Here is a 27407-nt window from a genome sequence, read left to right on the forward strand (position 1 = left end):
GCTCATGCGTTTTGAGAATTAACATGATCTCTTCCCTTATTATACCGTAGTGTAGGGGAACTCTAAGTCACTGATTTCTATCACAAATCCTTCCCTCCCCAATTCTTTATGGTACCCCATAAGTACACAGATACATGAATTAATTTAAATGTGCATTGTGATAGATCATTTTCAATGTATCCACCAACAATTCCACCCATCCTGTATTTATATCCCATTTTCACATTCAGAATGAGTCTATGTACATGCCCCTAAAATCTGGGGTGGCTTTGTAAATTGCTCTGACCAACAGAATATACTGGAAGCAACGTTCTGAGACTTCCAAGCCTAGGCCTTAAAAAGATTGGTGGTTGGTAGCTTTTAGTTCCTTCATCTTAAAAGCCAGGCACCCAATCCTAAAGAACACTTAAAGCATTATATAAGATTACAAAGGCTCCATGCACTAGGGCAACTTTCCAGTAACCACAACCTCCAGATGGGTCCCTGGCCCAGATAGATCCTGAAGGGCAGAGGGGCCAGCTTCTCAAGAACATCAACTAGTTCCATAGTCCTATCCCATATTATCAACAGCCCCTTCCAATGTGAAAATATTAGAATGGCCATAGCCCAAATACCCCTAAAGAGTGGGAGAAAGAGCAAAGGTGATAGTGAAGTTATACAGAGAACGTAGGGTTTAACAAACGAGTATAGTTGCTGAATCATTATATTGATGCCAAGAGGCTCAGGCCAGACCGATCTCGTGAGGCCTTGTGGAGAGAGATCGAGAGGATAATGAACCCTCCTCGACACTCAGCCCCAGGCAAACTCCCAGCTCTACTCAGCTGTATGAGTAACTGCAGGTCACCAAGTGGATTAGAAAGATCACCCAACCAACCCACAACAGCATCATAAGAAACTGTAAATCACTGTTAGGTTTAAGCCACTAAATTTTGGGATAGTTTGTTATCTAGCAATAGATAACTGACACATGAGTCTTGGTTCCATTAACTGCTGTAAGAGATTTCAAGATTCCTGAAGGCATGAAGATAAGGAAGCTGCACCTGGTTTGACCTAATAGGTTGCATTATATACCCCAAGGAAAGACACTTTTTTTTTTTATCTTAATCTGCATTCCTGTGGGTGTGAATGTATTTGTAAACAGGACCTTATGAAGATGTTATTAAAAGTATAGCCAACTAAATCCAGGTGAGTCTTAGTTCATTTTCTTGGAAGCCTTATAAAGAGTAGAAACAGGAAGCCGGAAGTCAGAGAAGTCCACACAGGAGCCAGAAACAGGAAGTCAGTGGAAATTGGAAAAGCATACATTAAGGAGAAAGAGATTTCCATGTGACAGAAAGCAGAGGTGCAAGCCAAGGGACCCCAAGGATTGTAGTGAGCCAGCACCAGAATGTTACAAAATGGAGAAAACGTGGCCTTGCTTATGCCTTGATTTCAGACTTTTAGCCTCAAAAATCATGAGACATTTATTTCTTGGTGACTGCCCATGCAAAAAAAAAAAAAAATCCTGAGACAATAAATGTTGTTGTTTAAGACAACCTGTCAAGTGGTATTTGTCATAGCAGCTTGGCAAACTAAAACAGTTTGAAAGTGATTGAACAGTTTACAGAAGCTTCTTGTTAAATACTATTCCAGGGCTCCTAAAGCTTTCTGCCTGCCTAATTGCCACATAACTCTAAGCCAAGAATGCCTAATGATTTGAATTTATGAAAGCTGGCCTCACAAAGGCAAACCTGGTCCTTGAGGGTGCAGTATTAGCTTACACCCTGCTCTATTAAATTTGCGGGTGTTTTAGATGTCCTTTTGCCGTGATACTGGAGACCGTTCTCAAAAGCTATTACAAGAGAAAGGTTCTTGTATGTTTTTGTCATTTTCATATGATTGTAGTGGTGGTAATTGCTCATGCTTTAATGTGTCAGACTTGAAGAAGTTTTGTACTAATAACGAACCATGCAACTTCTCACTACAGAGTGTAATAAACTACTAATTTGTCTGCTTTTAACCTGAAGAGTTCTAAAGATCAAAATTGTAATTTTACCTTCCTGACTATCTATGCTTGCATGCTAGATGAAACGAGAGAGTACCTCCTATGGATATTAATTGTTATAGAGACAGACAGAATTCCCTAGGTCTCATGCATTGGGAATCTATGCATGCCTAATTAATACCATGTCAATACCCAAGGCACAGTTTTCCAAGTAATTATAAATAGCTAAAGAGTTCCTTTCCTACCTGTCTTCATGCTTTAATTATTAGAAAGGGATAGTTGAGTTTCAAATATTGCTGTTTTAAAATGGTGCAATGTGCTCAGTTATTGACAAGAGAGAAATGATGGAGCCAGCTCGATAAACATGAATCATTAATCACAGTAAATATTAAATACTACATTTTGAAAGGCAATAATTATAAGGAAATGGTCTTGGGAACTAGGATATTAGATAAGAATGAAGATTCTGGAGGCAACCTGGGCTTTATTACCAGCTGCACCATTACTGACCAGTTAGTTACTCAACAGCTTTCTGCCTCAGGTTTCTCATTTATTCAATGGAGATAATAAAATAATAATACCTATGTACAGGCCTGTTAACAGAGATTAAATGAGTTAATATATATGAATCACCAAAATGGTCCCTGGCAGAGGGCAAGGCCTCTATACTGTTAGCTTTTGTTATTAGTACTTCTAAAGAATGTGAGGATTTAATGAAGGGATGTATCTTAACAGCTTTGTGCTCTAGTTTGCTAAAGTTGCCAAATTGTGATATACCAGAGCTGGGCTGACTTTTACAATGTGGATTTATTAACTTACAAGCTTACAGTTCTGGGGCCATGAAAATGTCCAAATCTAGACATCATCAAGATAATACCTTTCTCCTTTTGGATCACCAGGCTGCTGGTGATCCGGGACTCTTCTGTCCCATGACAAAAGCATATGGCAATGTCTGTGGTCTCTCCCTTCCCTTCTGGGTTTCATTACTTCCAGTTTCTGACTTCAGTGGCTTCTCTGTTTCAGTGGCTTTCTCTTTCAGCTTCTGTATCTTTTTCTCTGTCGATTTCCATGTCTTTCTATCAATTTCATCCTCTTGTAAAGGACTCCAGTAAAAGTATTAAGACCCGCCTAGGGCATGCTACAATGGAAATAATCTAAGCAAAAAGCACAAGTCACAATAGGTTTACACCCACAAGAATGGATTGGTTTTTTTTTTTTTTTGCGTGCGTAGGCACTGGGAATGGAACCCGGGTCTCTGGCATGGCAGGCGAGAACTCTACCTGCTGAGCCACCATGGCCTGTCCTGGACAAGCTTTAAGAACATGATCTTCTGGGGGTGCACACAGCTTCAAACCATCACACTTTGCAAGCTGTAAAATCCTTTGGTAATTCTAAAGCATAATACCGATGTTAGTTTATATCCTCTATTTTCAGGCAATATTTGCATTTATCTAAGGCAGTTCTTCTTATATAGGAGCAAAACCACAAGTTCTCACCTAGAGAACTTGTCAAATATGCGGATTGCTGCCTTTTGCTCCTTGCCCCTCACCTGACGGTTAGCGTGTGGGTACAAGATGAGGACTCTGTTTCAGAAGGCCTGAGATGGGATGTAGGAAATTCCATTTTAGCGAGTGGACAGATGATTCTGAAGCCAGTGTAAACCACAGTTTGAGAAATGCTGCTCTCAGACTCTTTGTGAGGGAACCGAAAGCTTTACATATACTCACTGATTTATAATTAACTTCATTTTTCCTAATACTTTGGGTCCTCATTTTCAAAATTAGTCTTACTGTTCAATATTTGGGGCTTCAAAGTAGACTTGATGGACCATATCTGGAGATAAATACACTGGCTTCTGGTTACTTGCACTCAGAAAACTGGGAGGACATCTTGCCTAAAGTAAAAACTGAATAGGCCCACTCAGTTGATTCTATCTGTCCCTCTAACCTATGATACTGAAGTTAAAGTCCTTTCAGTGGCCCATAAGACCCTACATGGTCTGCTCCCAAGCCCCAGCTCTCACCCAACTACTACTCTGGTCTCGTCTCCTTCTAGTTTCCCTTTTGTTCACTGTGCTCCAGCCACACTGGCCTCTTTGCATGCCAGGAGTGCCTCTGCCTCTGGGACGCTGCACTTGCTGCTCATTCTGCCTGCAGCATTCTTCGTTCAGTGATCTCCATGAGTCCCTCACTCTTTCAGGTCAGGGGTAAGTGAGACTGTTCCTTACCATCCTACTTAAAACAGAACTTCTTGTCCTCTATCCTCCTGGTTGGCATTCTTTAGCCCCATCCCTGCTTTATTTTTCTCCAAAGCATTAATCAGCACTTGACATAAACATATGAAACCTGTTGTGTGCTTATTTTATAGTGTGTCTCAACCCACTATAATGGATGAAGGGAGGAATTTTTGTCTTTCTTCACCGCTGATTCCTAGGACCTAGAACCGTGTCAAGCACATAATAGATGATTTATAAAGACTTGTTGTTGAACAAAAGCAAAAAAAAAAAAAAACTAAACTAAACAAAATCGCTTATTTAAGTGGAAATTAGGTATAGTACTTTGTGTTCTACCTTTCATGAAGGTAGAACAACAGCATAAAGTTCTGTGAGCTTGAAATTCAATACATATCTTTTAAAGAGTTTCTTGTCTAACTTTATTATGAGAGAGATGCCCATAATACTCTGGGCATTTAATCAGTTAGGGTAATTAGGATTCACATTTAATCAATTCCTAATTACCCTAAAAGATTTTTCATATCTAAATAGAACTGATGGTGCATTTGCAGATATGTTCAAAATAGTGTGTTTACTCTTGCATTCCATAACACATCCATACAAACAGACCTGTTTCAATTTCAAGCTGTAGGATTTGTACACCTGTTCTCATCTCTTAATTTCAGTACTATAAATGTCTTCATGCATATGCTCATACACTATAAACAAAACTGTTAAGTATGTGTCATTCAAAACAGTCACAGAAAGCTAGAGATATAAGGAAATCTACAGGGCAGTGGATTGTTCTGGTAATGAAACTAGGAGGAATCAGTGAGCCAAAGCGGGAAGTGCTCAATAGAAGATTCTTCTGTCTCTGGCAAGGGAAAAGCTGAGGGAATCCAAAACTACCAAAGGAAGATTTCATTAAAGTATATCAATATTTAAGAATGGGAAAGATACTTTATCAGAGGAGGTATAAATGAGTTCTTACATGGAATTAAAAATTACAAACCACTTTCAGAATAGTCAGGAATGGGACTCCTTTGTACTTTAAAAATATCAGTCTGGCAGCACCATCTTATCATGATAAGTTCCCATTTTATCATGAGTGAGTACACAATTTTATCAAGTCAATTCTCTGCATCTGCTGACATGACTTTAGTTTTTAATCCTTTAAAGTGTTCTGCTTTAAATTCACTCATTTTCTATTTTTAAGCTACGCCCTCATTCTTGGGATAAATTCTACTTGGTTACACTTAAAAATATATACTGCAGATTTTATTTAGTAATATTTCATTTTAAAGTTTTGGTACTATGTTAATGAGTGAAATTGACTTATAATTACACTTTATTGTACTGTCTGCTAAACTTTCAACAGGTACCCTAGTCAACCCTGTGACCTAAGCCAAAGGTGTATCTTATTTGTTCTATGTGTACTTATACAGTGATTATTGCAATGTATTTTTATTTATTTATATCTGCTTTTGAGGTGCGTAGATTTGCTTATAATAATAATAATGAACCATTTTGAACTTTAGCTGTATAAGTTGTCAAATGGGAGGATGGGTTTATTTAGGGTTTCATTAAAGCAGTTTGGAATCTTGTATTGAGGGTGACAAGTTTGTTACAAAGTTGGGACTAAAGAATACTTTAATTTGTGTATTTATTAACACTGATGTTTATCAAGCCTGCTGGTTTATTTAAAAACAGAATGCTTTAAAGAGTCTTCCTTTCTAATTCTGATGGTTAACCATGCTGCTATCACTGATCCTGCCAGGCCCAAGCTGAAGTTGGACTTGATGGTGCTAGCTGATTTCTTTTGTAGCGTTGTGTGCACTCATTCAGTTTGGAGGCAGTTTAAGTGCAGTCAGATAGGCCTGGATTCAATTCCAGCCCTGCCACTCACTAGCTTTCTGAGTTTGGGCAAATTCCTCGACCTCTTTAAGCTTTAATTATTTCATCAGGGCAGTGGGAATTTTAATATCTGTCCTACAGATATTATAATGAATGAATGGGTAATATAAATAAGACAAGTGCTTAGCACAATGACTAGCATATAGGAAGTACATGATAAAAGTAGTTTTTCCTATACTTTCACTGCTATATTGAATAACATATGTTAACAACAACTGAACGAATGACGACTTCCAAATATCCTTCAAAGGTGTTTTTAATTTGTGGTTTTACATTCTAAGACTTTTCACATGCTACATTTTAATTCCCTTTTAAAAATATTTATTTAGTGCTCACCTTATCTGTGGTTGCATAGGTGCTGGGAAATATTGAGGATATGGAGATAAATAAGCAGCAGAAGATCAGTCTAGAGAATCTAAACGTAATTAGAATATGAACTGGTAAATGCTGTCATCAAGATATGAGCAGAGTTCAGTGAAATTACTGAAGGTAGAGCAACAAACTCTGTCTGGGGTGATGGAGGGAAGAATACACCAAAGAGTTATTTCAATAAGGTCTTGAAGTTTGAATAAGAAAAGGGGCAAGTGCACTGCAGTTAGGGCAGACTGGCTATGTAAAGCTGTCTAGACACGAAAGGGCATTTTCCCATGGGAAGGTAAAACTTTAGGAATAAATTGCATAATTGATTCAGTTCTCAGAACTTTCCTTCAGGGCTGGCTATTTCACTGTAACTCTGAACTTTTGGGGAAAGGACTTGGGATGTCTGGGAATCCAGGGTAAACACTGATCCCCACAGACCTCTAGTGTCCTAGAGGTGGGATTTAATTCACTGCTAATTAATGTTGGTTTTGGCTCTCCTGAGGAAGTGTTAACATAAAGAAGGCAAAGAGCGGGGAGAAGGGCAGAGGCAAGTACATGGGTGTGTGTATTTGCAGAACGGTTTGGAGGATTTGAGACGCACAGAGAAGGTTTTGAAAGTAGAGCAGGGATTATTTTAAAATAAAGCAAATTCAGCTGGAGGCTACCAACATCTCACACCCTAAAAATAAAAACAGAAGGAAAATGGAGCCTTTCTTACTCTTAGTGTGGTCATTTAAACCTCAGCAGCCTTCTGAGGGGAAGCCATAATTGGGTTGTTTTTATTGTCTGTGGGTTGGAACAAATGCTGGCTGTAAACATCCTTGTGCTTCCAACTCAAATAGCCTTCTTAGGAACGTCCACCCGTGTTTGAGGTGTGCTTTACTGGGAACCATAGAATGCTGTAAAAAAAAAAGCAACAGGGCATTTCATCAAATTCTCAATGTTTCAGAAATTTTCCAGCCATTGGCGCCCTGTCTAGGAGAACTTGTAACACTTCTGCCTTGTTTCAGGAGAGAATACTTGAACGCACTTTGTTTGTTTTTTAGTTTGTGCATTTTCTTCTTCTTCCTCTTAAAGAACAGTTGTTTACCATACATATTTTTTTTTCTGCCAGATACAGATGTTTATGAGAGAAGTATTTATTCTTGTGACTTCTATGTCTTGTTTTAAAATATCTGTATAATGTTAAAGTTCAGCCAGCTTTTATGAACTCCTCCTGGATACTGGGTGTCCAGACTCATTAAAATTAATAAGATTGAGGATCTGCCCTTCAGAAACTCACAACCTAGTAGAGAGGACAGACATGTATACAAGTAACTCTCAAAACCAGTCAGGATTTGAAGATGTTGGGAGAAAACACAAAGTGTCATGGGGGAAATTCCAGAGGAAGAGTTGAATTCCACTTGGGGTATAGAGAGGAAAAAGAATGGAAGAGAAGAGAATTTAAGCCAGATTTGAATAATAGGCAGGATTTCAACCATTAAATGGTAGTGATAAGTAAAGGAAAGAAATTAAGTTTCTTGTAAAAATAAGAATTTAAAATAATTTTTGTGCTTACTAACAAAATAAATCCGTTTTTATTCATTTGTTTGTTCAGAAACATTTATTGAGTACCTTTGATGTATCAAGCACTGTTTTAGCTTTAGAGATACAGAGGTGAATAAGACACCACTCCTGCCATCAGTATCCTCTACGTCTAGACAGGCAGAGATGTGCAAACAATGACAGCACAGAGTGGCAAAGAATAGTGTATAAAATACCCCAGGAGTACCACAGACAGAACATCTGCTTAAAGGCATCAAGGCAGACACCAGAGAGGAATAAGAGTTTCGAAGGTTCAGTGAGGAATGAGTTGAGAACATTCTCTATGCTCAGGGAATGTCATGCCCAGAGGCATAGGAGCAGCATCGGATGTTTATGGAACCTAAGTCTCTTGATATGTCTCAAACGTAGGGTATATGGGTGGGGTGGGGGAGGACAAGTGGGAGCAGGGGAGATGGAAAGCAAAGCCAGAAAGAAAACCAAAAACTGGATCTTGAAGAGTTTCCTAGACCATGCAAAAAAGATTGGAGTAGCACCTGAAAGATTTTAGGCAGGGCAGTGACATACTAAAATCCGCATTTAAAAAATGTCACACAGTTAGTTTCCTGGATAATAAAGTTAATCTGGACAAAACAGTACATAGGAAGGTCTGTTGGAAGGCTGTTCCAGCCAACTGGGTACAGGGTAGACTTAAGACCGTTGAGACCATTCCTCATCAATACGTAATTCAATTTGCAAACAAACTTTTACCATAAAATAAGTCTAATAGAACCCAAGTTCTGGTTTTCCTCATGATGATTATGCAAATGTGTTTAAAATATATCACATATCAAAATACTTTAAGACTGTTATTATATCTTCTTTTTGGTGCCTCTGGTCTGCTGGCACCTGAGCATATGTCTCTAGTTGTTGTGTCGCGTCCTATGGAGAACAGTGCTGGAATGGATGGGAAAAAGGATTAGGTACAGAGATAGGAGGATCAACAGGATTGGGTGAGGAAGAGAGAGAAGCTGGGAGGGTGCCCAGATTTCTTACTTGGCTGATGGGTCATGCACTGCTTTTGGATTTTTACTACTCATCATTCCTGACACTTAGCAGAACCACCTTCCCTAGGCAGGCTCATGTTCAACATCTGTTTCTGCTGCAAAGTCCTTCCATCCTTTGTACTTAGTCCAGGCTTTAGTGGGTATTTTTAAATGCCCTCATCCAAGGGCCCAAAATAAATCTTTCCACACACTTTAAAATCCTCAGGACCAGATTAAGCTTCTGACACAGTTTCAGCACAGCCCTATCACGAGGCTCCTGTCAGAACTTAGTTCAGGATAGAAAAGTGCAGCAGGGTCCCCATTTCTTTCTCGCACCTCTTGTCCTCCCCTTTTCAGTGATTTCCCCCATGCAAAGGTAATTTGTCCCCTTATACACTTAGGGGACTCTGGTTCAGTGACAAAAGGAGCAGATGTAGCTTGATGGAGATACAGTTTTATCCCAAGAGGCTGTTAGCTTACTACTTCATGCATAATTAAATCACCCACTGGCCCCAACTCTACCCATCTGGGAACATTGCTCTAGGCAGCAGCTAAATATATCTCTGGGTTTGTTTCTGCATGTTCTGAAGCATTAAGGACTCATTTGGGGAATTTCATCACCATCCTGGGCCTAGTTTCATTACACTATTTTCAATAGTTTTCCCAAAGCCCTAACTTCAGGAGAAACAAAAACAAATTCAGAGTGCATGCCAGATGTATTTTCAATGTCTTTAGCTCCCTCTTAGGTTCTCCCAGGTATAGTGTAGGGTACAAGTGAAGTGGCAATGTTTGAGCATCTACCTCTCCGTGAGACTATAGTCTACAGTAAATTGACAACTATGTGACCATTTCAACCACTTGACTTATATGGTACCTGATTTCATTTCTTTCTATGTCAGCCTAGTTCAGAATTCAAAACTTTGGAAAACTGAGGCTTTAGAGTGCTGGACTAGACTACTCTGGGCAGATAAGGCAGTTTAGCATATATGGGATGAATCACTTTTATATGGCTGGGTCTTTATAGACAGGCCATATTTCCAGAGGGAGGTGGAGAATAATGTACATTTTTCTCCGTTAAAAAATGAAAATCTCCATTGTAACTGCAAATGGTTAAAACAGGCATGTACAGGGTAAAATGTGAAAGAGCTTCTTGAATTCTGTACCTACACCCCATTTCATTTCCCCCCTCCCTATCAATAGTTGGATACTCATGCATCCAGAGCTTTTCCTGTATTTTACAATAATATCTTTCCAAATATATGTTTAGATCGCTGCATAAGTAAATCATGCCTGCTATCATGGAGCTCTCAGAAATGCAGCTATTTCCTGGAGCTCATATTGGTTCCCCTGCACACTAACTGAAGCAGTACGGGGTAGGGAAGGAGAGATGAGGGCTGAGAATGACAGCAGAAGCCTTCTCGATACATTCTTCTGAGTCTTTTGATGTTCAGCCTGTGATCTTTTTGTAGTTTTCTGCACTTAAGTAATATCTAGTCTCTGGAGCTCAGGCTTTCTTGTGAGCTGCCCTGCGAGATGAGAGATCCTCATTATCTATTTCCATTTGCCTCCTTGGGGAAATTTTTCAGCCAGAAATACCAGGTCCATTAGCAAGCACCATGGAACAGTGTGTAATTCTCAGAACTGGCTCCAAAAGCCCTCTAGCTCCCTGGTGGGCATCACTTACACTGCCTCTCCAACACTGTATAATCACTTCTTCAATCAGCCCCAAATCAGTTCCTGCTCTGGGGAAGAAAGCATCTGTAATTACATGTGCCTTTCTCTTCATCAGTCACGTAGGTCCTGAGCAGACACCCGTGCCCAGAAGTTCTTCCAGACCCAGGAAGGTGCTTCTGCTCCTCTCAGAGAGTGGTTGAGTATACGCCTTCCCGAACCAGGGGGGCCTGCTTGGTCTTTGACTTCATGACTCATGTTCTTCATGGATTTACATTATTACGTGCAGGGTGCCCTTCAAGAGTAAATCCAGTTTGGTTTTTGACATATTCTCTATTCTTGTTAAGTCCAAAATGACTGCTTGTACCTAGATGATTTATAAATTTTCTGCCTTCTGAGGTGTGCTGGTGTGAAGCTGTTCTGTACCCCAGAAAAAGGCATATTCCCTTAACCCATCCCTGTGGGGGCAGGCCTGTTGTGGGTGGGACCTTTTGGTTAGATTGTTTCTGTGGAGATGTGACCCATTCAAGATGGGTCTTAATCCTTTTACTGGAGTCTTTTATGGAGAAAATAAAGACAAAAAAAATACAGAGAGAAAAGAGATGAAACCAAGTGAAGGGCGGTGAGAGAGAGAAACCCCCAGAGACACTAAGAGAAAACCTGCAGGACACAGAGAGCTCAGAGACGTGTTCCCAGAGAAGCAAGCAAGGACACATGGAACCTAAAGTTAGTGGAACCTGGGAGCAAGAACCAGCAGATACCTTTCCATTGACAGAGGAAACCCCTGATGGCGTCAGCCTTTCTTCAGTGAAGAGAATTATAAATTGTAACTTAATAAATCCTTGTTGTTAAAAGCCAACCCATTTCTGGTACATTGCATTTCAGCAGCTTTAGCATGAGGGTTTTCTGTTTCCCATCCAGATGAATATTTATTTTATTTACAAAAAAGCAACCTACTGTTTTGATCCTGGTACCTATATAAATAACCTTTGCTCCCATTTTCTTTCCTGAGTACATTTAAAATGCAGAGATGCTGCATTTTTATGGGCTGAATTGCTTTTTCCCAAAGAACTCAGAAATAGTCTTCTGTGAGGGTAGTTGAAGGAATGTCCTTTATGGAAATCAGAAGTTTTTCCCTAAATTTGCTCCTGGCTGCCCCTAAGCCAGCCTTCTACAAATTGTGAATTGTTGTTCATGGCAACAGAAGAGGGAAAGCTGCAGCTGCTGAGGCATCAGATTCAGTGGCCATAGAGATATAAAGTCTGCTTTTTCCCTCTGGGATGCAGGATTTGAGTTTTAATGTGATCTCTTAAAATCAATGCATCTGACACTTTTCAGTAACGCAATAAGAGAAAGGTATCCGAGATTGGGTTGAAAGATAAAGAAATATTGGCACTAAATAAATGAAATGGAGCAAAAACAAAGTAGCCAGGGACAAGTGAGGTAACCTCTCCTGGCCTTTGTCTCCTAATCCATAAATTGGGGCAGCGGGGGAGAGCGGGGGGGGTGGAAAAAAGAGGCGCTCTGAGGTGTCTTCCATTTCTAATATCTCACGGTTATACAATTCTTTGTTCCAGCACTTTTGAACAGTTTGGGGAATGATCAATCGGCAGGAACTAAATAAAAATGTAAAAGTGGAGATCGCTTTATAGTCCACAATGTAAGCTGGAGTGGAAGATGTGGGCAGAGATGTGAATGGCAGCAAGGGAGCACGAGTGGTTGGGGTCCGAAGGTTATATTTAATCCCAAAACATGATCAAGGTGGTATGGAAAAGGGTTTGGGGCAGCAGGCTGGGTGGTTTGCTTCAAGTATTCTAGTATATTCTAGTATAACATTTTAATTCCTTGAATTGTTTTTTAATGTATTTTAACAGCCTTATTGAGACATAACTCAAATATCATACAATTTGACCAATGAAAATATACAATTCAGTGGCTTTTGGCATGTTCAGAGTTGTGCATATGTGTTTTAGTTTCCTAGGCTGCTCCAAGCAAATACCATGAAATGGATTGGTTTAAACAATGGGAGTTTATTAGCTTACAGTTTGAGGCTGTGAAAATGTCCATATCAAGGCATCATCAAAGTGAGGCTTTCTTTCCAAAGACTAAATGCTAGCAATCCTTGGCTCCTCTGTCACATGGAAAGACACATGGTAACATCTGCTGGTCTCTCTCTTCTCTTCCAGGTTTGTTGATTTCAGCTTCTTGCTTCTGTGGCTTTCTCTCTCTTTGTCCGAATTCATTCTGTTTATCAGAGGATTAAGGCCCACCCTGAATGAAGAGGGTCACGTGTTAACTGAAGTAGCCTCATCAAAGGGTCCTACTTACAACGGGTTTACACCCATAAGAATAGATTAGATTTAAGAACATGTTTTTCTGCGGTACATATAACTTCAAACCACCATAATTTATTATGTCTACCAGAATTAATTTTTTAGAACACCTTCATTACCCTAAAATAGAAACTCCACTCCCTTTAACTAGCACTTCCAATCTCCCCATCCCCCAGGCCAAGGCAATCTACTTTTTGTCTATATAGATTTGCCTATTCTGAACAATTAATGTAAATGGGATCATACAATATATGGTGTTGTGATTGGCTTCTTTCACTTAGCATAATGTTTTTAAGGTTCATCCACGTTGTATCATGAATCAATACTTCATTCTTTGGATGGCTGAATAATATTCCATTGTATGGATATGCCACATATTGTTTATTCATTCATCAGTTGGTGGACATCTTGTTTGGTTTCACATCTTGGCTAATATGAATAATTTTACTATGAACATTCATGTACAAGTTTTTGTGTGGACATAGGCTTTCATTTCTATTGGATATATACCTAGAAGTGAAATCCTGGATCATACAGAAACTCTAGGTTTAACCCCTTCAGCAACCGTCAGACTGTTTTCCAAAGTGGCTGTACCATTTTGCATTCCCACAGCAGCAGATGAAGATTCTGATTTTTCCACATCCTGGTCAACATTTGTTATTATCTGTCTTTTTTATTATAACCATCCTAGTGGGTGTGAGGTGCTATCTCATTGTGGTTTTGATTTACATTTCCCTGATGGCTCATGCTGTTGAATATCATTTCGTGTATTTATTGGTCATTCATATATTTCTTTTTTTGAGAAATAGCTATTCAAATTCTTTGCCCATTATTTGTCACTTCATTTTTGAGTTGCAATAATACTTTAAATATTCTAGACACAGTCCTTTATCAGATATATGATTTACAAAATTTTTTTACCATTCTATGAGTTGCCTTTTTACTTTCTTAATGGTGCCCTTTGTAGAACAACAGTTTTTAATTTTGATGATGTCCTGTTTATCTATTCTTTCTTTTTTATTTGTGCTTTTGGTGTCATATAAAAATGCATAATCCAAGGCCATGAAGATTTGCACCTATGTTTTCTTAGGCCTGTGATCCATTTTGAGTTAACTTTTGCATATGGTAGGAGATACGTGTCCAAGTTCATTCTTTTGAATAGCCTTTGAATTATTTTTTAACCATAATTTTTTGGTTATTTTCTTGTTGGTTGTTCTAGGGCTTATGATAGGCATATTAACTTATCAGAATTTACTTCATATTTATACTAATGTAATTCCAATAAAATATTGAAACTTTACTCCTATAGAGCTCTATACTCTCCTCTTCTTTTCTGTACTATTATTGTTAGATGTATTACATGTGAATATATTACAAACCCAAGAAGGCATTATTAGAATTAGAACTTTATATAATTTTATATCTCTTAAAGAAATTGAGAAGAAAGGATACAAGTATTTATTTGTAGACCTTTTAATAATTTAATAAAATAATAAATTTTATAAATTAAATTTTTAGTAAAAATTAACTTTTTTAATTTACCATTTCTTGTTCTCTTCATTTCTTTCTGTGGATTCATGTTACCACCCGATGTCATTTCTTTGGTCCAATTTTTTTGGGATTGTTTCCCCCCAGTTTTTTGTTTTCTCACCTCTTTTGTGCTATTGCCATCAAATACATTACATTTCTTTATGTTATATGTCCCAAAATATAAATACATATATATATATTGGAATTGCTTTTTTTACATGCAATAATATTGTAATGCAATATATAAGAAAATAAAAATTAAAGCAAAAATTCCTTGATGAGTAAGGATGGTAGCACAACACCGTGAGCACAGTCAACAGCCCTGGACTACATATTTGAACCTGGTTAAAAGGGGAAACCCTAGGCTGCACATATGTTACCAGAACAAAAATTATTTAAAAAAAATAGGACTCTACAACACAAAAAAGGAACCCCATTGTAAGCCATGGACTACAGTTAAAAATACACTCGTAATAATATTCTTTCATCAATTGCAAAAAACGTTATCACACCAATACGAGACACTAATAATAGGGAGCTATATGGGAAGTTTGCATTCCCTGTATGACTCTTCTGTAAATCCACAACTTCCCCCCAAAAGAAAAATTTCCACGATAAACAAAATATCCAAAGTTTAATTAAGGCAGGCTCAGTAGTACTGTTACTAATTTCTTCTTTTGCCTCTGGCTCCCATTGACTGCCCTTAGTCCTGTTCCTTGGGCTCAGCCCCTGCTGTGCCCCCCAGTCTTAGGCATCTGCCCAGCCCCATGCCCCGCTGCTGCCACCACCCTTTCTCCTGCTCCAGCCTCCTCAGGAAGGCTTGTGCTCTGAGCACCCACTGACCAACTCTGAGAAATGTGCTCACCGTGATAGTCTGACAGCCCTACAAGGTGGCCATCACTGGGGTCACACTCCCTCTTCTTAAGCTCCTATGGTAGAGGATTTTCTTTGGTCTCGGAACTGGTTGTAGATACATTTTCTCTAATAGGAAATCTTTAGTCTCACTTTATTGATGTCGTGGAAACAGTGGGATCAATCATTTCCTTCTGCCAGGTGCAGATACAACCTTGGAAAAATTCTCAGAGTACTCCTCAGAGTCTTTATTTACTCTCCAGTCAACCTTCTCCTGTTTGACTTTCTCTGAATTATCTGAATGGAGCATGTCTCTGAATTATTTTATATGTCAGACAGAAAAGTCATCACCAATCAGGACTAAATGCATAGCATTCATTATTGAGAACTTCTGGAGCCATGTAGCCACTGTCCCAAATCTTCCTTGAACTGTTCCCCCTTCTAAGATCTCCAAAGCTAAATCAAGATCTGAAATCCAAACATGTCCACAGTCATCAAGGAAAATATTCTCAGGCTTTAAGTCTCTGTATACAATTTTTTCCCTCTGTAAATCTTTGAAGCCACAGAACAGCTCTGCAGCATAGAAAACAGCTCTCTGCTCATCAAAGCCAGGACTGCCTTGATTGCAAATGTGAAACTTCAAATCCCTCTATTCATAATGGTTAACAAGCATAAGAAATCTTTGTTTTCATACATGTAGGATAAACTGATTACAAATCTGCTATGCACTTTTCCTAAAAATCTTTCTTACATTTAGATCCACAGCTTCATATTTCATCTGCTTTCTTCTTTTTTTCCTCATAGTATTTTGCAGGCTCATGCTTTCTCCCATAGCTCATGCTTTGCAGGCACACACTTCTCCAAATCCTCCTTTCTTAGAACTCTGTTAATATTTAAAAATGTTTTTTGTTCCTGGTTGTCTTTCCAGTCATTTCCACTGTGAAAAACGAGAAAACTATGAAGTTTCTTGGTATTCTTGAAATGATTCCTCACTTAAATAGTTATGGACAATTCTAGTGCATTGTTTAATGTGCTGGTTTGAAAGGAAGTATGCCCCCTAAGAAAAGCCATGTTTTAATATAAATCCCATTTCATGAAGGTAGCATAATCTCTATTCAATGCTGTGTATTTGCAACTGTGATGAGATCATCTCCCTGGATGATGTGATTTAGTTAAGAATGGTTGTTAAACTGGATTGGGGATGACATGTCTCCACCCATTTGAGTGGTCTTGATTAGTTTGTGAAGTCCTATAAAAGAGGAAACATTTTGGAGAATGAGAGATTCAGAGAGAGCAGAGAATTCTGCAGCACCACGAAGCAGAGAGTCCACCAGCCAGCGGCCTTTGGAGATGAAGAAGGAAGACGCCTCCCAGGGAGCGTCATGAAACTGGAAGCCAGGAGAGAAAGCTAGCAGATGACACTGTATTAGCCATGTGCCCTTCCAGCTGGAAGAGAAGCCCAGACTGTGTTCTCCATGTGCCTTCTCACTTGAGAGAGAAACCCTGAACTTCATCGGCCTTCTTGAACCAAGGTATCTTTTCCCAGATGCCTTTGATTGAACATTTCTATAGACTTGTTTTAATTGGGACATTTTCTCAGCCTTAGAACTGTAAACTAGCAATTTATTAAATTCCCCTTGTTAAAAGCCATTCCATTTCTGGTATATTGCATTCTGGCAGCTAGTAAACTAGAACACGCAAAGATAAAAACATCCTGAGGTACTTGTGGTCTTCAGAACTCATTGCACTCAAAAATTCCACGCACTGCCTTAGATCAAGTTTTGCATCCTAAAATTGCCTGAAGAGAAGTCTTCCTACAGGCTGACTTTCACAAAGAGCGTTATAATCTTTTTCTAGAAAGTTGATGGAGTTGGATTGTTGAAGGAACCATCAGCTCAACCCTCTGGAGATCAGAACTTCCCAACTCCTGATAAGTGTGGTTGGCCAATAAGCCTTTCTTCAGGTGGAAGCCCCAAACACTGCGATTTGAGAGAGAGAGAGAGAGAGAGAGAGAGAGAGAGAGAGAGAGAGAATGGCAGAGGCCGGCTGAGAGAAGTAAACTGCACTTATAAAACAGTTCCACAGTTTGGACTCCTTGGCATTGGCACTCACCCACCAGCACCCGGATGAGATAGAGGGCTCCCAGGACAACAGACAATGCAGGCACGGAGCAAAGCCACAGGGCTGCCTGAATTAACAAACGTGGTCCTTCCTATGAATTTGAATGGACAAGTTCAGATCTCTAGACATTTGGAGAAGAGCAGCAGCATTAGCATGTCTAAGTTCACTGCACTGACTCACAGGGAAAGCTTCAGTATCTCCCTCAATTTTTTTTTTTTTACTTTTTTATTGTGTAGTATAACAAATATACAAAACAAAGACATAAAAAAGCAATAGTTTACAAAGCAGTCTTCAACAAATGGTTATAGGACAGATCCCAGAGTTTGTCTTGAGCTACCATAAAATCCTCTCATATTTTTCCTTCTAAGCTGCTCCAGAATATAGGAGGCTAGAGGGCTTATATACTTTTTTATCATCACAATTGACTTTTTTTCCTTCTTTCTTTTTTTTTTTGGTGAACAATAGCATATGTACAAAAAAACCGATAAATTTCCAAGCACAGCACCACAATTAGTTTTAGAACATATTTCAGACTTTGACATGGGCTACAATTTCAGAATTTTAAGTTTTTACTTCTAGCTGTTCCAAAATAGTGGAGACTAAAAGAGATATCAGTTTTATGATTCAGCATTCATATTCATTTGTTAAATCCTATCGTCTCTGTATGACTCCACCATCACCTTCGATCTTACCATACTTCTCTTTAAGGTTGTTTGGGCTATGGAAATTCTAAATTGTTTATATTGGCAGGGTCTGTCACTAATATGGGGTAGGGAGATGAAACTATCTGATGTTCTGGAGAGGCTAGGCTAGGTTTCAGGATTTATCTGGACCAGGGATCCACCTGAAGGTTGTAGGTTTCTGGAAAGTTGCTCTAGTGTCTGGAGCCCTTATAGAATCTTAAAAATTGCCTAGGTGTTCTTTAGGATTGGCTGGAATGGTCCTGGTTAGGGGCTAGCAGGTTATAATAGGTAGCAAGGTCTACCTGAAGCTTATGTAAGAGCAACCTCCAGAGCAGCCTCTCAACTGTATTTGAACTCTCTGTGCTGCTGATACTTTATTAATTACACGTTTTTCCCCCTATTTGGTCAGGATGTAATTGTTAATCCCATGGTGCCAGGTCTGGATTCATCCCTGGGAGTGCTCTTCCACATCACCAGGGAGACTTTCACCCCTGGATGTCGTGTCCCACATAATGGGGAGGGCAAAGATTTCACTTGCAGAGTTGGGCTTAGAGAGACTGAGGCCACATCTGAGCAGCAGAGGTCCTCCAGAAGTAACTCGTAGGCATGCCTATGGGTAGTCTAAGCTTCTCTGCTACTACATAACCTTCACAAGAGTAAGCCTCATGATCGAGGGCATGGCCTATTGATTTGGGTATCCCTAAAGTTTAATAAGATTTAATAGTTCCATATTCTTTCTCCCCTCCTTCAGGGGACCTTGCCAATACTTTTTGATTCTCTTCGTAATATACTCTAAGATGTTTCCAAGCATTACAATAATCTACACAGGATTAAAGGACCTCTTTCTTATTCTGTGCTCCCTGTGTTTCAGTTGTTCAAATGAGCTATACAGATAGGTTGAATTAGATTATGCATTACATAAAATTTCAGTTTCAGATCAAATAAACCTTTCTTCCATTGGTCTCAAAGAGTATGTGTGGTTCTAAAATACAAACACTGTCTTCCTCACCCCTATGTTCTGAATTTACTTTAACCCCAACCTATTTGTCCTTGTTCTTATCTCTAAATATCAGGTTATATATATAAAACAGCCTCTCAAAATCCAGAAATATTAATTATCACTCCAGGCTTAATGTGTCTGCTCTAAAAGCTTGCAATCTAGGCCCCTGTTTTTTTATAAGCATTTTCTAAAGGTGACCATACCATTCTTGTTTTTTTATTTCTGGCTTATTTTGTTTCACCAAATGTCCCACAAGTTCATTCACATCATTGCATGCAGTTCTAGTTTGCTAGCTGCTGGAATGCAATATACCAGAAAGAGAATGGCTTTTAAAAAGGGAAATTTAATAAGTTGCTAGTGTACAGTTGTACGTCTGAGAAAATGTCCCAATTAAATGGTCTATAGAAATGTCCCATCACAGGCATCCAGGGAAAGATACCTTGATTCAAGAAGGCTAATGAAGTTCAAAGAGTTTCTCTCTCATGTGGAAAGGCACCCAGTGAACACAATCATGGTTCCTCTCTCATCTGGAAGGGCACATGGTGAACAAGGCATCATCTGCTAGCTTCTTCTCCTGGCTTCCTGTTTCGTGAAGCTCCCCAGGAGGCATTTTCCTTCTTCATCTCCAAAGATCGCTGGCTGGTGGACTCCTCTTCTCATGGCTATGTAGTCCTGCACTGCTCTCTGATAATCTCCTTTCTCCAAAATGTTTCCTCTTTTATAGGATTCCAGTAAACTAATCAAGACTCACCCAAATGGGTGGAGACACACGTCCACCTAATCCAGTTTTACAACCACTCTTGATTAAATCACATCTCCAGGGGGATGATCTGATTAGTTTCAAACATACAATACTGAAAAAGGATTAGAAGAAACGGCTGCCTTTACAAAATGGGATTAGGATTAAAATATGGCTTTTCTAGGGCACATACATCATTTCAATCCAGCACACACATGCCTCACGACTTTGTTCCTTTGCACAGCAGCACAGCCTTTGTTCATGAATATGCACCATTGTTCGCCAATATACTTTAGTGCATCCTTCAGCCACTGCATTCATCGGGCATCATGTAGAGGGCCCAAAGTCCACAGTCCATCAACATTCTCAATTTTAGATAATTTCATTGTTCCCAAGAAAAAGAAAACCAATAAGCACACCCTCGCCAAATAGGAAATCTAAACCTCCTCTTAACTGTAGTCCCTCCCCCCATTATTAACCTCTGCTTTTGCTGTGGTGGTGCTGATGGTTTCCTTTGGAACATAGCTCATAGCATGCAATAGCAGTTTTCTCCCTGTACCCTGGACTTAAACACTCTTTATACAAGAATCATATCTTTGAAGTAATTCTTACTAGAACTCATTCATATTTCTAGTGTGAATCAGTGGGACATGTAAGTCTATACAACCCCTTTCAATCTTTTTCACCTTCAATATGGTAATATTACTTCTAGGCCCACTAGAGAATCACCTTCGCTCATATCTATTCCATTACATTGGAGTTCAACCTCGTTAGCTAATGGTTCACTCATTTCTAGTTTCTATGTATCTCTAAGTCCCCTATATTCTGTATTATAAACCTCTGATTATACCTTTATGCTGGTCATAAAAGTGAAATCATACTGTATCTATCCTTTTGTGTCTGACTAATTTCACTCAGCATTAAGTCCTCAAGGCTCATCCATCTTGTCATGGGCTTTAGGACGTCATTTTGTCTTACTGCTGCATAATATTTCATCATATGTATTTACCATATTTTGTTGACCCACTTGTCTGTTGATGGGCATTTGGTTTATTTCCATCTTTTGGCAATCGTGAATAATGCTATGAACATTGGTGTGCAAATGTCTGTTTGTGTTGTTACTTTTGGCTCTTCTGGGTATATACCAAGTACTGGTATGGCTGGGTCACAGGGCAGCTTGATATTTAGTTTCCTAAGGAACCGCCAATCAGTCTTCCATAGTGGCTGCACCATTATACATTCCCACCAGCAGTGTATAAGTGTCCCAGCTTCTCCATATCCTCTCCAACATTTATAGTTTCCTGTTTGTTTAATAACAGCCATTCTTATAGGTGTGAGGTGGTATCTCATTGTAGTCTTGATCTGCATTTCCCTTGTAGCCAGTGAAAATGAGCATCTCTTCATGTGCTTTTGAACCGTCTGTATTCGCTCTTCAGAAAAATGCCTATTCATATCTTTAGCCTATTTTATAATTGAGTTGTTTGTTCTTTTGTTGTTGAGCTGTATGATTTCTTTATATATACAGGAAATCAAAGCTTTGTCTGATGTGTGATTTCCAAATATTTTCTCCCACTGAGTTGGCTGCCTCTCCACCTTTTTAACAAAGTCTTTTGAGGTGCTGAAGCATTTGATTTTGAGGAGTTCCCATTTATCTATTCTTTCTTTTGTGGCTTTGAGTGTAAAGTTTAGGAAGCTACCTCCTATTACTAGGTCTTAAAGAAGTTTCCCTACATTTTCTTCTAGAAGCTTTATGGTGCTAGTTTTTATATTTATGTGTTTGAGCCACTTTGAGTTAATTTTTGTGTAGGGTGTAAGATAGGGGTCCTCTTTCATTCTCTTGGCTATCGATATCCAGTTCTTCCATGCCCAATTATTGAAAACATTTTGTCCTAGTCCAGAAGAATTGGGAGCCTTGTCACAAATCAGATGAACATAGATTTGGTGGTCTATTTCTGCACTCTCGATTCAATTCCATTGTTCAGTACTTCTGTCTTTGTGTCAGTACCATATTGTTTGACCACTGTGACTTTATAGTAGGTTTAAAGTCAGGGAGTGTTAATCCTCCCGCTTTGTTCCTCTTTTCTAGGAAGCTTTTAGCTGTTCAGGGCCTCTTTCCCTTCCAGGTGAATTTGGTAGTTAGCTTTTCCAAATCTTCAAAGAAGGTTGTTGGAATTTTGATTGTGTCGAATCTGTAGATTAATTTGGAGAGAATTGACCTCTTAACTCTATTTAGCCTTCCAATCCATGAGCAGGGAATATCTTTCACCTCCTTAGATCTCTTTTGATTTCTTTTAGCAGTGTTATGTAGTTTTCTATGTACATGTGCTTTACGTCCCTAGTTAAGTTCATTCTTAAGTATTTGATTCTTTTAGTTACTATTTTGAATGGAATTTTTTCCTTGACTGACTCCTGAGCTAGGTCATTGCTTGTGCATAGAAATGTTACTGACTTTTGCACATTAATTTTATATCCCGCCACCTTGCTCAATTTGTTTATTAGCTCAAGTAACTTTGCTAAAGATTTCTCAGGATCTTCCAAGTATAGAATCATATCATCTGCAAACAATGAGAGTTTTACTTCTTCCTTTCCAATTTAGGTGCCTTTTATTTCTTTGTCCTGCCTGATTGCTCTAGTTAGAACTTCTAGCATGATGTTGAATGATAGTGTTGACAGTGGGCATCCTTGTCACTTAGGATCTTAGGAGGAGAGCTTTCAGTCCCTCTCCATTGATACAATGCTGTCTATAGGTTTTTCATATATTCCCTTTATCATATTGAGGTAGTTACCTTTGATTCTTATCTTTTGGAGTGTTTTTATCAGAAAAGGATGCTGAATTTTGTCAAATGCTTTTTCAGCATCAATCAAGATGATCGTGTGATTTTCCCCTTTTGATTTGTTAATGTGCTGTATTATATTAATTGATTTTCTTGTGTTGAATCATCCTTGCATTCCTGGTATAAACCTCACTTGGTCGTAGTGCATAATTCCTTTAAAACACTGTTAGATTCTATTTGCTAATACTTTACTGAGAAGTTTTGCACTTATGTTCATTAGGTAGATCGGCATGTAGTTTTCCTTTCTTATAACATCTTTATCTGGTTTTGGTATTAAAATGATATTAGCTTCATAAAATGAGTTAGGCAGAGTTCCTTTTTCCTCAACTTTTTGGTAAAGTTTGACAGGATTGGTGTTAGTTCTTATGGATGTGAAGCCATCTGACCCTGGGCTTTTCTTTGTAGGAAGATTTTTGGTGACTGATTGAGTCTTCTTACTTGTGGTTGGTTTGTTGAAATCTTCTGTTTCTTCCTGAGTTAATGTTGCTTGTTTGTGTGTCTCCAGGAATTTGTCCATTTCATCTAAGTTGCCTAGTTTGTTGGCGTATAGTTGTTCATAGTATCCTCTTATGATTTCCTTTATTTCCCCAGGGTCTATGGTAATGCACCCCTTCTCATTTATGATTTTGTTTATTTGCATCCTCTTCTCTTTTTTTCTTTGTCAGTCTTGCTAGTGGCCCATCAATTTTATTGATTTTCTCAAAGAACCAACTTTTGGTTTTATGGATTCTTTATACTGTTCTTTTGTTTTCCCATTCATTTATCTATGCTTTAATCTTTGCTATTTCTCTTCTCTTATTTTCTTTGGGATTAGTTTGCTGTTCTTTCTCAAGTTCCTCCAGATGTGCTGTTAGGTTCTCGAAGACTGCTCTTTCTTGCTTTTTAATACAGGCATTTAGACCAATAAATTTCCCTCTCACTACAGTCTTTGCCACATCTCATAAGTTCTGATAAGTTGTACTCTCATTTTCATTCATCTCCAGATAGCTACTGATTTCTCTAGCAATTTCTTCTTTCACTCACTGGTTGTTTAAGAGTGTGTTGTTTAATCTCCATATATTTGTGAATGTTCTTGTTCTTTGGTGGTTATTGAGATCCAGCTTCATCCCATTGTGATCAGAGAAAGCGCTTTGAATAATTCAATGTTTTTAAATTCATAAAGACCTGTTTTGTGCCCCAGCATATGATCTATCCTGGAGAATGTTCCATGAGCCCTAGAGAAGAATGTATAACCTTGTGCTTTGGGGTGCAATGACCTATATATGTCTGTTAGGTCTAATTCATTTAGCAAGTTATTTAACTTCTCTATTTCCTTGTTGATCTTCTATCTTGCTGTTCTATCTATAGAGGAGAGTGGTGTATTGAAGTCTCCTAATATTATTGTTGAAACATCTGTCATTCTCTTCAGTTTTGCCAATGACTTTCTCATGTACTTTGAAACTCCTTAGTTGGGAGCATAAACACTTATGATTTTTATATCTTCTTGGTGAATTGACTCTTTAATTAGTATATAATGTCCTTCTTTGTCTCTTATGATGTCTTTACATTTAAAGTCTATTTTATTCTGATATTAGTACAGCTATCCAGTCTTTTGGTTACAACTTGCGTGGAAAATCTTTTTCCATCCTTTCACTTTCAATCTATTTGTACCCTTGTGTCTAAGATGAGTCTCTTGTAAGCAGCATATAGCTAGATTATGTTTCTTAATCCATTCTGCCAATCTGTATCTTTTAATTGGTAAGTAGTCCTTTAACATTCAAAGTTATTACTGAAAAGGCGTTTCTTGATTCCACCATCTTATTTTTTAAATTTTATTTGTCAGATCTATACATTCTTTTCCTGCTTTCTCTTTGTATTCTTTAAATTGCCCTTAGTGGTAGTCTTCAATTCTGTGCTTTTGTCCAGACCTCCCTCTCCTGCCTTTTTTTTTTTTCAGCTGGCAGAACTCCTTTTAGTATTTCTTATAGGGCTGGTCTCTTGTTGACAAATTCTTTCAGGACTTCTTTGTCTGTGAAACTTTAACCTCTCCCTCAATTTTGAAGGACAATTTGGCTGAGTACAGAATTCTTGGCTGGAAGTCTTTCTCCTTCAGGATCTTAATATATCATACCACTGCCTTCTGGCCTCCAGGGTGCTAGGTAAGTAATGTGAACTCAGTCTTATTTAATTTCCCTTGTACGTAGTAGTTTGTTTTTCTCTTGCTGCTTTCAGGATTTTCTGCTGCTCTTCAGCATTTAACAGACTGATTAGTATGTGCCTTGGGGAAGGCCTATTTGAATTTATTTTGTTTGGAGTTCTTTGGGCTTCTTTGACTTGTATATTTATGTCCTTTATGAGGGTTGGGAAGTTTTCCCCCATTATATCCTCAACTACTCTTCCTAGCCCTTTATACCTCTCTTCTCCTTCTGGGGAGCCAATGATTCTTATATTTGAGTGCTTTGCTTTGTCTATCATTTCCCTGAGTTCCCATTCAATTTTTTCCATCTTTTTTGCCATTTACTGTTTGGAGTCTTCAAAGTCAATTATCATGTCCTCTTTATCACTTATTTTTTCTTCTGTCTCTTCAAATCTGGTGTTGTGTGCCTCTAGTATGTTTTTTATTTGGTCAACAGAGTCTTAATCTCTGTGATTTCCACTATTTTTCTATTTATTCTTTCAAATTCCTCTTTGTGCTCTCCTACTGTCTTCTTGATGTCCTTTATGTCATTTGTTATCCCACTTATTTTATTAAGAAGAGTTGTAAGAACATCTTTGATTAGTTGTTCCAATGTCTGTGTCTCCTCTGGTGTTTTAATTTGGTCATTAGGCAGAGCTATATCGACTGCATTGTGATATGCTTAGTGATCTTCTGCTGTCTTCGTCTCATGTAAATCTCTGGATTGATTTACTTTGGGAATTGATTTCTTTCAGGAGTCTAAGGCCTTGTGTTTGTGGGATGGTTGTAAAGCAAGGAGCAGGGCACAGGGTAGAGCACTCAGTATGGTGATTTGTTTCAGGGCAAGTATGGCGCAGGTTGGGGATGTTACACTGATGCTTGTGAATGGGGCGCCCAGCAGCCTAGGAGGATATAGCTGTGTGGGTGCCCTTGTCTGGAGGGCATAACCCTGGTGTGCACTGGTCTAAGGCATGGGGCCCTTTGTGTGCATACATAGAACTGTGGCAAGAGGTTGGCGTTACGCCTTCGTGGATTGGGGGCAGATGTGACCTGGCTGTGCAGGTCAGCACTTTCTCGGAGCTGGGAAAGTGAAGCTGAGGGCTGTGCACATGCGCAGTTCTAAGACTGCCATAAAGTGCAGTTCCCTGAGCTGAATGACATGATTGGGGGCCCATGCACATGCGTGGGTCTGGTAGTACCGTGAAGGGATGTGCTAAGCTCAGGGAGGGCAGAGTGAGGCTGTGCGACACTATGGGCTGGGGTCGGGGGGAGCCTATGTATGCAGGCTTGTCCCCGCAACCCTCCTGCACTGGCAACAGCCTGCAGGAAACAGGGAGGTAGTGCTCAGGAGGTGTACAGGAGGAATGGGTTGGGCTGCACTTGGAGTGGGAGTGTGGGGCAGGTATGTGCACTGGGGGCTGGTGGGGTGGGGTTGCCTGGAGCACAGAGAATGGGAGATGGTGATGGGGTTCATGTTGTAGGGTGTGGGGCAAGTCGCCGGTCACGGGGCTGCACTGGTGAGGGTAGTGCACCCAAGGAACGCAGCCTGGCTTACTTCCCAGTCGTGCGTTTACAGTCCATGCACTCCCGAGGACTCCATGGCTCTGCTCCTCTGCGCCAGGCTCCAGGCTCCAGCTTTCTGCCTCTCAGTTCCTCGGCCTCTGCAACCAGTGCTGTGGCGTGTGGTGCCAGAAGGCTCTCCCAGCTCAGCCGCACTCCCAAATTGCCCTACTCTCTTGTTTTCTACAACACTCTGAGAGCATAAATTGCTGTACAGTATGATATAATTAAGGCCTGGCCCTTTTGCAGGGATAGGGTGTTGCCAGTCTTTGAAGCTTGCTCTGACCTCTGACCTCAGGAGGGTTCTAAGCTGTTTTAGTTTGTAAAAGCTGCTAGAATGCAATATACCAGAAATGGAACGGCTTTTAAAAAAGGGTTCCCCCTTTAAAAAAAAAGTTATTACGTTGCAAGTTTACAGTTCTAAGGCTTTGAAAATGTCCAGTCTAAGGTATCCAGGGAAAGATACCTTGATTCAAGAAAGGCTGATGTGTCCAGAACACCTCTTTTCACTTCATAAGGCTTCCCCAGGAGTATTTTCCTTTTGCATCTCCAAAGGCCTCTGGCTTTATGGGCTCTGTTGGCTCTAAAGCTTTTTCCAAAATGGTTCACTTTTAAAAGGCTCCAGTAAACAATCCCACCTTGAAAGGTTGGAGACACATCTCCATGAAAACCATTTAATCAGAATTTATGGCCCACAGTTGGGAGGATCACGTTTCCATTGAAACAATAAAGAAGATCCCACCCAACAATATTGAATGAGGATTAAAGGACATGGCTTTCCTGAGGTACATAATAGCTTCAAACCAGCACATAAGCTGTTGCTTCTGCTGGTCTTGTTAAACTCATAATTGCTCCAGCATTTCATTTGTTGCTACTTGAATCATACAACTAT

At 39.3% G+C, this 27407-nt stretch overlaps 1 protein-coding gene and 1 pseudogene across 1 annotated transcript in view; one reads left to right on the plus strand and one right to left on the minus strand.

Annotated features, from left to right (window-relative positions):
* The window catches only part of NIM1K (NIM1 serine/threonine protein kinase), a 93023-nt gene that overhangs the window by 12590 nt on the left and 53026 nt on the right, over positions 1-27407 (plus strand). The window lies entirely within an intron of this gene.
* Positions 15608-26536, minus strand: LOC143645755 (G protein-coupled receptor kinase 4-like; annotated as a pseudogene).

Source organism: Tamandua tetradactyla, chromosome 9, assembly GCF_023851605.1.
Source record: "Tamandua tetradactyla isolate mTamTet1 chromosome 9, mTamTet1.pri, whole genome shotgun sequence".
Lineage (NCBI taxonomy): Eukaryota > Metazoa > Chordata > Mammalia > Pilosa > Myrmecophagidae > Tamandua > Tamandua tetradactyla.